Source organism: Microcebus murinus, chromosome 15 (assembly GCF_040939455.1).
Source record: "Microcebus murinus isolate Inina chromosome 15, M.murinus_Inina_mat1.0, whole genome shotgun sequence".
Taxonomy (NCBI): domain Eukaryota; kingdom Metazoa; phylum Chordata; class Mammalia; order Primates; family Cheirogaleidae; genus Microcebus; species Microcebus murinus.
Window position 1 is genome coordinate 49,991,247 of NC_134118.1, and position 11,785 is coordinate 50,003,031.

General features: G+C 34.5%; 1 pseudogene; it reads left to right on the forward strand.

Annotated features, from left to right (window-relative positions):
- The first annotated feature begins 2,335 nt into the window (after positions 1-2,335).
- On the forward strand, positions 2,336-10,725 carry LOC142876385 (histone-lysine N-methyltransferase SETMAR-like; annotated as a pseudogene).
- Positions 10,726-11,785: the final 1,060 nt, after the last annotated feature.

Here is an 11,785-nt window from a genome sequence, read left to right on the forward strand (position 1 = left end):
ATTAAATCATTCAAAAGTTTTAAGTTATGCAAAGATCTTGAAAATTATCTTCAAATTGACATACTACAAAATATAATTACTATTAAGTTTATCAGGATCTATTTCATGAAATACACATATTTTTTCACAATCTTAAATATCATATAGGAGTAATATTACTTATTTGATCAGCAAACCTATATAAATTTAGAAAAAAATCAAACCCAGTTAGATTAAAAAGCCACGCTACCATTCTACTTAAACTAATAAATAAGTGAAAGCAGAACTATTTTTATTAAGCCATAATTAGTGCTGGCTTTCTGGACAAAGTTTTATCAAATTTATGGGAGTTTGGATTCTTTAAAGTTTCTGGGTTAGTTTAAATAACATAATATTTTTGTCTTTTAATTACAGCATATTTAAATTATTAGTTCATTTTTTATTACCTATGAATTTTAGAAATTGAATATTTGTGTAAATGTTTATTTTCTTCTAGAAGTTAATTAGAACAGTTCTCATTACCTTAAGAGGCTACATAAGCTAATTCCTTTTTGTTCTTTTTTTTAGAGATAGGGTCTTGCTCTGTTGCCTAGGCTGGAGTGCAATGGCACAATCATAGCTCACTATATCCTTGAATTCTGGGGTGTAAATGATCCCCCTCCCTCAGCCTTCCTAGTATCTGGGACTGCAGGCATGTGCCACTATCCCTGGCTAATTTTTTTTTTTCCAGACAGGGTCTTGCTATGTTGCCCAGGCTGATCTCAAACTACTGGCCTCAGGAATATTCTTACCTCAGTTTTTTGAGTCACTGGGATTACAGTCATACACCACAGTGCCTAGCAGCTAATTTCTTACCACCCTCCAGAGGTTAGAAAATATTTCATATTCACATATCAGAGGTAAAGACCTTTATGAATTACAGATATACATCCTGGCAGAAAGATAACATAGCTTCAATGGTATAATTTCAGCCTTGAGTCAACAATAAGCACAACAACACAAAAAAGCTCACCAACTGAGATAAGAAAGACATGTTTTCCTTACCAATCGTCAAAAATTTCTAATAGATTTAAGCTCAAAGCAGACAAATAGACAAACATATAAAATACACTGAGCCAGATTCTCCAACATTTCTCATTAAGCTTATACTAGATCTCTATAAACCATTAGTCCATTTACAGAGATCATAAAATGGCCAGGCCATAAATCCAAATTCCTAATCATTTCTACCACTTGTTAGTTCAAAAAAGAATTAAAATAAATACAAATTTATTTTGGATAAAAAAATGTTGAAATGAATTTGCAAATGCATTCAAAACAAGCTATTTAAGAAGGGCAGTGGGGGAAGGAAGAAAAGAAAGTCCACTGACTCTCTGATGGACAGAATTCATTTGCAAGTTCATAGACAAGACTGATTTCGCTTAACTTTCACAGTTTGCAGAGTTGTAAATTAGCTTAAGGGCAATCAAAACCTACAATCAGTTAATCTGGAAGGATGCCCTCTGCAGAATGCATAGTATTGCATTTAGACATTTAGCTATCTTTTTTCTTTTTTCAAAATTTCCTTTCAATCTACATAAATAAAAATTTTATTTGTACCTGTATCTAATGATACTATTAAGCAATCTAATGTCAGTTTGAATGATATACTTTTGGTCCTAGAGAATTTAGTTTTGCTTCTTTAAATTCTGTTTTAAGAAATATACTCCTTGTCTTCGTTGCTCAATTTCAGTGTAATGGGTCTTGCTGGAGGGTTTTCCTCCTCTCTCTGAGGTCTTTCAAATTGAGGTTTCTATTTTTTTTATCTATTATCTTAAGTTTTCTTTAAATTTTTTTGTTCTTTCTATGGAATCATGTTGTCTAGGGGTTTATTATTTGATTCCTAATTTTTATGTCTCTAAACTTTTAATCATATTTACTATTTATCTTTTCTTTTCTTTTCTTTGAATATTTTGGTGAGTTACTTAATCTTTTCTTCCATTCAGTAATTCCTTCTTCAGCTATATCTGTATAGTAATTTATTCCATCCATTTTCCCCATTATTTATTTCAAATATTATATTTTGCATATCAAATATTCTTTTCTTTCTTTTTAATGATTTTGTGCTTTCCTTCAAATTATTATTTCCTCTAATTAAATCTATTTTGTTAATTTTAAATTCTTAGTTCATCCAATTCTATTAGGTTGGTACAAAAATAATTCTGGTTTTAGCATTGTTGAAATTTGTCATTTGACATTGGAATACATTCTGAAATAAATGTGGCCATGTTATACATCATTTTAATGTGCACTTCTCATTTTATGTTTTTTGCTAATGACTTATTACTTGCTGTTTATTTTATATTTATTTTAGACTATGGAAATGATGTTAGACAAAAAGCAAATTTGAGCGATTTTCTTATTTGAGTTCAAAATGAGTCATAAAGCAGCTGAGACAACTCGCAACATCAACAACACATTTGGCCTAGGAACTGGTAAGGAATGTACAGTGCAGTGGTGGTTCCAGAAGTTTTGCAAAGGAGACAACAGCCTGGAAAATGAAGAGCACACTGGTCAGCCATCGGAAGTTGACAACAACCAATTGAGAGTAATCATCGAAGCTGATCCTCTTACAACTACAGGACAAGTTGCCCAAGAACTCAACATTGACCATTCTAAGGTCATTGGGCATTTGTATCAAATTGGAAAGGTGGAAAAGCTCAATAAGTCGGTGCCTCACGAGCTGACCAAAAATCAAAAACAAAATCATTGTTTTGAAGTGTCGTCTTCTCTTACCGTATACAAGAACAAGGAACTATTTCTCCATTGAATTGTGACATGCAATGAAAAGTGGATTGTATAGGACAACCGGTGATGACCGGCTCACTGGTTGGACTAAGACGAAGCTCCAAAGCATTTCCCAAAGCCAAACTTGCACCAAAAAAAAAAAGGTCATGGTCACTGGTGATCTGCTGCTGGTCTGATCCACTACGGCTTTCTGAATCCTGGTGAAACCATTACATCTGAACGCATCCTCCTCAAATCAATGAGATGCACTAAAAACTGCAATTCCTGCAGCCAGCGTTGGTCAACAGAAAGGGCCCAATTCTTCTCCACAATAATGCCTGACTGTATAACGCACAACCAACACTTCAAAAGCTGAACAAACTGGCCTATGAAGTTTTGCCTCATTCGCCATATTCACCTGACCTATCACCAACTGACTACCACTTCTTCAAGCATCTTGACAACTTTTTGCAGGGAAAAGGGTTCCACAACCAGCCAGATGCAGAAGATGCTTTCCAAGAGTTTGGAAGCATGGATTCCAGAAGCATGGATTTGTACATTACAGGAATAAACAAACTGATTCCTTGTTGGCAAAAATGTGTTTATTGTAATGGTTCCCATTTTTTTTTTTTTTTTTTTGAGACAGAGTCTCACTTTGTTGCCCAGGCTAGAGTGAGTGCCGTGGCGTCAGCCTAGCTCACAGCAACCTCAAACTCCTGGGCTCAAGCGATCCTCCTGCCTCAGCCTCCTGAGTAGCTGGGACTACAGGCATGCACCACCATGCCCGGCTAATTTTTTATATATATATCAGTTGGCCAATTAATTTCTTTCTATTTATAGTAGAGACGGGGTCTCGCTCTTGCTCAGGCTGGTTTTGAACTCCTGACCTTGAGCAATCCGCCCGCCTCGGCCTCCCAAGAGCTAGGATTACAGGTGTGAGCCACAGCGCCCGGCCAATGGTTCCCATTTTGATTAATAAAGATGAGCTTGAGCCTAGTTATAATGATTTAAAATTCACGGTCCTAAACCACAATTACTTTTGCACTAACCTAATAACTCCCTATCACAAAGGAATTTGCCCCAATCATTTTTCCATTTCTAATCATGCCAATGCCAGCCTTCTATTTCCTTATAACAATAACATTATAGTCATCTTTGACTTCTACTGTCTTCTAATAATCAACATGTATTTTTTCCCAGAAAATTCAGTTGAGTCTTTAAAATAAATTCAGAATCTAACCATTTTCTAATATTTCTGTTACCTTTTCTAAATCAAAACATTGTCATTTCTCCTCAAGATTACTGTAATAGCCTCCTCACTTGTCAGTGTTTATACTGTATCCTCCATCAGTTTGTTCCCAACATAACAGCCTAAGGGAAACTGTGAAATATATAAATCAGGTTATTTTAGTCCTCAGACTAAGGGATTCCCTATTTATCTCAGTGGAAATTCCAAAATTCTCACAATTGCCTTTAAGTCCTTACAAATCTCTCTATATTCCTCTGAAGTCATCATCTGCCATCCTTCACATTGCTTACACAGGTCCATCCATACTGGCCTACACATTGTTGAATGGTGGCTCCTCAGTAAGATATATCCAGGTCCTAGAATCCATGAAAATGATCTTATTTAGAAAAGCATCTTTGTAAATGTAGCTAAGGGTCTCAAGATGATATCATCTTAGATTATCTAGATGAACTCTAAATCAAATGATTGTTAACTTAAGAAAACCCTAATTAACAAGGTTTATATTACTACTTTGGAAAAAGGAGAGTTTTATTGCTCATAAAGTGTAGCAACCTGCTGTGTGGCCATTCCAACAGGCTGGGAAATCAGGCACTGACCGGCCAGAAGCCAGTACACGTGCTTCAAAGAAGAGACAAAAGGTACCATAACAAGATTTTACATTGAGCAGGGAGTCAAATATACATATTCAACAAGCTATAGGAGGAGTCAAGCAAATTAATAAGGAGAAATGAAACAAATGCAGTTGTGCTTTATCCATTCTGCCCTGGCTGGCAATTAGTTTTAAGATATTTGTTTCTGGGGCCGCCTTGGCTGAGAGGGGTCCAATCAGTTAGCAGAGGGCTTAAGATTTTATTTTTAGTCCATATGAAAAACGTTCCTATTAAAGATTGAAGAGGAGCCACATGCAGATATAGGCAGAGACTGGAGGAACACAGCCACAAGCAAAGGAATTCCTAGAGTTGCCATAGTCTGTAAGAGGCAAGGAACAAATTATCCCTTTAGAGCCTTTGCAGGGAGTTTGGCCTTGCTGTCGCCTCGGTTTTGGACTTCTGCTCTCCAGAACTGCGAGAAAATAAATCCCTGTTGTTTTAATCCTCCCACTTTGTGATAATTTGTCAGAGCAGCCCTAGGAAACTAATACACTCCCAACTGAGGTAGACGTGCTTCACCCTCAGCACTTGCCCTGGCTTTCTTTCATGCCTCAAATCATTTTTATCCGTATAATTGTACTGCTTACACATCCTCCTCATTTCAACCTTTATTCAAAACTCTCCCACAGACTGTGGCACATAATGACCACTCCATCTGAATTGCAACTCCATCCTCCTAACATCTCTTACCCTGTTTTATTTTTCCAGAGTACTTATCATTTCCTGAAATAAATATAAATTTACCATCTTCCTCACCCTATTAGAACATATACTTTAGAAAGGTGGACATTTTCTCCTTCTTTTTTAATGCTGATGTATTTAACTCATGTATTCCTTAGTGCCTAGAAGAGTTTCTGGCATATAGCACATACTAAATGAGTATTTGTTGAATGAATGAATTAATCACTTAGTTTGTCATCTTTCTTTTGCAGTAGTAGTATTCCTCTGGAGTAGGGTTAATTTGGATGTGAACCTGTTCCCAGGGGTGCCTGTCGTGTCCATGATTGGAATCACTGTCTCCACAGATTAACTCAGTGGGTGGGGAGGAAAGAAACATTGTTGATCATTCCCCCTCTGCCTGACTCTCAACCAGGCAATTTTTCTAATCAGAGCTTTGCTTTTAAACTCTTAAGAAGCAGCAGCTGCTTTTCAAGAGGCAGCCTCTGTAGGTTGTGATCAGTCAGTGGAGCTGGGAAAGTGATAGCTTGGAGGACTTTTGCACTGCCCTAATATGATTTCCACTTTGGAAGAAAGACTAGTACTGCTGCTACTGAATTTTTATGGTAAGAGGGCAGATCATCATTTTCTCAAGCGCCAGGAAAAAGGCCTGGACAGGACTTAGACATTGCACTGCGTGTGAAAGAGAACAGCAGCCTCTGTCATCCAGGAGCCAGCCTGGTGCTATCAGCTAGACTTTGCTCTTCTCCAGTTGATATAAATAATTTCATAGAACGCTTAATATCAGACAAGGCCACTCTTGACCATGGTGGATCAAGACACAAACACGACCCCTCCATAATTATACAAAACACAAATATTGTCCAAGCCACAAAATACTGAACATCCATCTCTCTCTCCCAGACGCCATCCCATACTGCTGCTTCTTAACCAAATTCAGTTTTAGCCTCAATCAGGTTTTCTCTCCTTCTATATATGATTTATTTAAGGTACCCCACCATATAGTAACCTCCACTCCCTTACAACATCCAACCTGCGGCAAAGCACCTCTTCTTTACACTCTCCACTAAATCTAACACAAATTCAAATCTTATACTAATTTCTCATACTCTTGTACTAAGATGTCTTTGGTCCCCATAGCCTATGTAACCCCTTGTTTCTTGCTGAGGCTGTCCAAATTGCACAACAACTGGACACATCCCTATCTTTATCAGGAAGCTTCAAACAGTTCTCTAGTCAGTAAAGTGCTAGAAAATGTTTACCAATGCGCTCTCCAAAACAAACAAACAAAAAGTTCTAACTTGCAATGTTTTCTGATTCCCATGATGGAATTACTTCACCATCAATAATTTAAAGATACCAGCGATTTATTTGGCTCTTAAAATCCCTGGAATTCCAAAAAATAGCTATTGCTGGCTGGTATGACCGGCTACAAGATACTACAGCCTTTAGCCACCACGTCATCACAGACCACTGTTTTTGCTTCCTAAAACCCATGCAACCCTGCCAATTCTACAGTTCCTCTAGGGTCACTGAAGAAAGCAACATTGCTCAAGAAAACAGCATTCCTCAACTGCTCACTCATTCAACACTAACTAGAAAGCCTGAGTTTAGTTGCTATTCAAGGAACCATGTGTGCAGGAGTTTGCAAAATGAGAATCGGTCACTGGCTTAAGATATATATTGACAATTACTTAAAGAAAAGAATTTGCACTTAATGCAATATAGCTTCTGCAGATAGAACTCATTTTCCTTTTAAGCTTCAGCACACCAAATGGCACACATCATCACGTGTGATAGAGAAGACAAATATTTAAAATCTATTTTGGCATTGACTTTCACTACTACTACTAATACTAATTTGACTACTTGAGAACTGTTCTTCAAGGGAAATAATTTTCTCCCAAGGCACGCACATGATACCTGAGATGTCATGTGTAAAAGAAAAAGTTAATATTACCTGAAGCATTTATGATGTTATTGTTTAAATACGACAGAAACTGCAAGATCTGAGCTGGAGCTGAAATGTAAATTTTTGTCTGCCCCACCAAATACCTTCTTTTAGTGTTCTTATAGCATCTATATGGTAAGACTTTGAAGGTAGACCATCTACTTTGGCACATGTACTAACTGGGTGACCTTGGTAAAGTTACAGAAATTCTGTACCTCAGTTTCCTATTTTGTAAAATGAAATTAAAATTAATAAAATCTATCTTATAGAGTAGCAGTGAAGATTAAATTTCATATATGCAAAATGTTTAGAAAAAAAGCCTTGCACATGTTAGGTGGTATTAACATGTGAATATTCTTATTCTATGTCTTAAGCATACAATAAAATTAGCCATTCAAAAATGTAAATTTTATGCAAACAGGCTTTGTTCAATAACAACAATTTTTAGGGACCAGTTTATATGCATAGCACTGAAAATCTCCTAAACGTACACATCTTTGAACACAGAAAATCTTGGAAGTAAATAGTTATATTATCCAAATATATTTTAAAATAGAAGTCATAAAAAAGAAAAAACAATCATTATAACTGTATTTCAATATTAGTGTATTTTGTTTAAGTTGAAATAAAAGCTATTTAAAACTTTAAAAGTGTGAAATTATCCTTGCCCTTTGAAGTGGTAGTTTAATGTAAATGTAAGAATTAAAAGGTGACTAACCATGTATTACTTTTTCACATTTGTCAGCTTAATCCAGTCGGTTAGTTTAGAAATTCTGTCACAGATGTCTGAAATTGTTAAAATTAGCATGTTTTATCTGCAGAATGCAGAATGTTCATTTACATAAAATTGGTTCATTTCTAACACAATGCAGCTATAAAAATATGTTTTTATAAAATACATTTAAAGTAGTTGAAATACTTTCTGGGAAAATTATTTGAGGGGAAAACGGGTAGCATTTCTGATGAATTCACCATGATTTATCCCAGCAGGGCCAAGTCCATACTCTTACGATTTGATAGTTATTGAACCATGTTTTGAAGAAAAAGATTGTTATTGCTACAAAAATAGGGTGAAGTATTAACATATATCAGCAATGTAAGTAATTAGAATAGGCTGCTTTCATTTAACCCTCTTTTCTCTCTCTAGATTGTAGAATATACATTTAAAAGGTAACAATAATGTCTCACATAACACTTTTTAAACTACTACGTATTTTGAGCAATGCTGATTCAGTCTTCTGACAAGTCATTTTGCAAAGTTGCCTTTTCTAGTATAAAATTTTAAAAATAAAAGTGATCAAGAATCAAAAAAAGAGATAGTAAGTAGATGGGTAGATGAGAGGGAGAGAGTCAGCAGGGGACAGAGAGAAAACTGGAAGAAAAATAGGAAAAGAGCAAAGAAGAAATTGGAAAACCAGTTTCAATTTAAACAATTTATAAGTAGAAATACAGTTTTAACAATTAATATAGAATGAACTCTAGGAATAGCCTTCAACCAAAATCTTCAGATATTATGTTCACAAATGATTTCATTTTACCTTTTATAACCAAACCAGAATCCAGAACCAGATATGTAAATGGATCCCTTTATCAAGGCCTGAGTTATTTTTCACACATAAGATTTTCTGCTTTCAACACATTTTCTTCTGAGACTCTATTTGAATATCATGCTGCCGCACACACCCCTTTTCAGGCAGTTTGGAAAGGCCTGGTTCAAACAGCTTTGCCAAACAATGACCAGCAGAGACATTTGGAATCATATTCTTAAAAATCCGAATGTGTAAATATGGGTAATAGGACATATTTAGCAGCAGAAATTATGCCTTAAATGCCATGAAGTAGAAAAAAAAAATAGCATGTTGACTACATAGTCAAAGCATTGACTAAACCAGATTTAAAAAGCAGAAGCAGTTACATAAGGGAGATGCACAGCAGATGATGGTCGCATTACTAGCCAGAAAGAAAGTATACAGAGATAAGCTACATGTAGAAAGGGAAGTTCTGTTAATGTTAGACACTACTGTGGAAAATCACAAACGTATTGACTGTAGTCTTAGCCTACAATTATCCTCCACTTCTGCTTAGGTTTCTTTCATTCTACTTACCTTTACTACAATGCACTGTATTTTACTTAGGTATATATATATTGTCTGTCTTCTTTCCCTAGGATGTAAGTTCCATAATGGAAAGTCTGTTCTTTGTTTGCTAGTTTGCTTGTTTGTCTCTACAAAACCCAGAATAATGTCTGGCATATATCGTAAATAATAAATATTATAAAGCTATTAAGTGAATGATGAATATCATTTTGATATTGATGGTTCTAGACTTACCTTTGTTTGCATTTTTTGTGTTTGTTTATTTCTAGGAGTCTAGTTTTAAGAATGTTTTTAAATTAAATAATTCTACATGGATTCTTAAACACACACACACACACACACACACACACACACACACACACACACAGTACTACCTGACCTATTTCTGCCTTCTCAGAAGAAATCATTACAAATTTTTTATTCAATTTGTTTGTTACTCATTCCCTTTTAGCTAAATAATAATTAAATGACAGTCTCATATTTTTCCATTTTTAGTTTTGTAGTTTTAGGTATTATTTATTGACTTCCAACAAGGGACTCTCTTTTGTACTACCACAAATGTATTTGCTACTTTCCGTGCAGCAAATATTATTTTTCAATTCTTATAATAACTTTAAGTAAATTTCTCTTGTGATTTTTCCTTGAAAAATTGTTTCTTTTCTTTGAATACTCCTTTATAAACAATCATGTTCAAGATATGGAGAAATGATAGGCAGATTAATATTAAAATAAGACATTTAGACATCATAAAATTAGAGATAAACACCAAATAATTGAAAACCAGTGATTTTGCAACTGGACAGGGTGACATAGGGGTAAGAGTCTGGGAGTCTACTTAAATGTTTCCCTGTCTTTTACTTAAACTCTTAAACTTAACACTTAACACTTACTTAAACACTTAAACTCTTCACTTGAAAATTAAGATTTTGTTCACCTATTCAAAAAATCTTTTGCAGAGTATTTAAATGAAAACTGTCTTTATTTTTTAACAAAATATGCTTTTGGTTGGTAAGTTAATATATGGCTACAACAATAAATTCAGATTTAGTAATATGGTCCATGTTTTGAAAACAAACATTTTTTAAATGCATGAGAACAATATTGTAATTAAAATTAATCTTGTAATAATTATAGTAAATTTGCAATGCAATTACAAAGTTTTTAAACTTGTTTCAAAGCATGCTATTAAGTTTCTATAAGTTTTCTAAGTTCCTTACTCCCCATGCAGCCTTTTTCACCCTCATGACGTTTTACTATTACCTCCAAGCTGTCAAATCCCAGTTGGCAAGTCCTGACTTTCTGCAGTTGAAAGGCCTTGAAGAAGGAGTTGAGTTTGCATGTGTAGAAATGGGATGAGATCATTTCATACAAATGGAAAGAATTTAGTTCCAACTCCTATAAACTCTTCCTACTTATCCAAACTGATTTCCTGAACTACCCCATCTGAAAGCGTTAATAAAGACAGATCAGCAGATGCTTTTCTTATTCTCTTTCAAAAGACATTCCTGTACAGAGGTATTTAACTGGCTTCACACTTGGTTTTTTTTTTTTTTTTATTTGATCCTAATAAAATAACATTTAATAATTTGGTCATTAGAGTTAATTACAATATCTAGATTTTCTTGGAAAATCAGAGACTCCGTTACATCAGTTATACATCTCTCAAAGTGAACAATTGGCTGTAGCTGAGTACCTGCTTCCCTTTTAATTCCAGGAAAAATCATGAATTGTAGAGTCCCTACCACTAACAAACATATGCGTATGTTGTACCTACCTGTGGTGGCTTCACTATATAGGCATTTGGAACAACTAGGCATTTGGCCATTCTAATTGTAGTCATGTTTCCCAATTTTCCACCTGGAGTTATTTTACCATTCTTCTCCAAACATTTAAATCCTACATATTTCTACATTTTTGTGCACATTTGTGTATGCAATTTTTTGACATTTTTTCTTATTCCCAATGCTACATATAAGCCAGAATAAGATTTTTTACTTTATATTTGTGAAGAACATACTGAGAGTTACATACAAGAATTTCTTTTCTTTTTGTTTTCCTATTTTATCAATATGGTAGTGTAGTAAGATTATTTGAAATTAAGGTTATCATATAAAGGTCAAATTACATTAAAATCTTTATGCATGACTTTAATATTATACTGACATTTCTTAATTTTCTATTTTTTAGTAAAATTTAAAATAATAATTTTCATGGAAAGACATCTCTTACAATAATTTCAAACTTTAAACTTTAACTGTAACTAAAGGTACATTATACTCATTAGCATTACAGTATTTTTTCTTGGAAAAAGTATTTTAATGAGATGCTAAGGGAAAACACTACTCTCTCTTATTAAACCTGACCCACACTTCAATATGCTCAGATGCAGAGGCAAGCTAAAGAAAAAAAAAAAGAA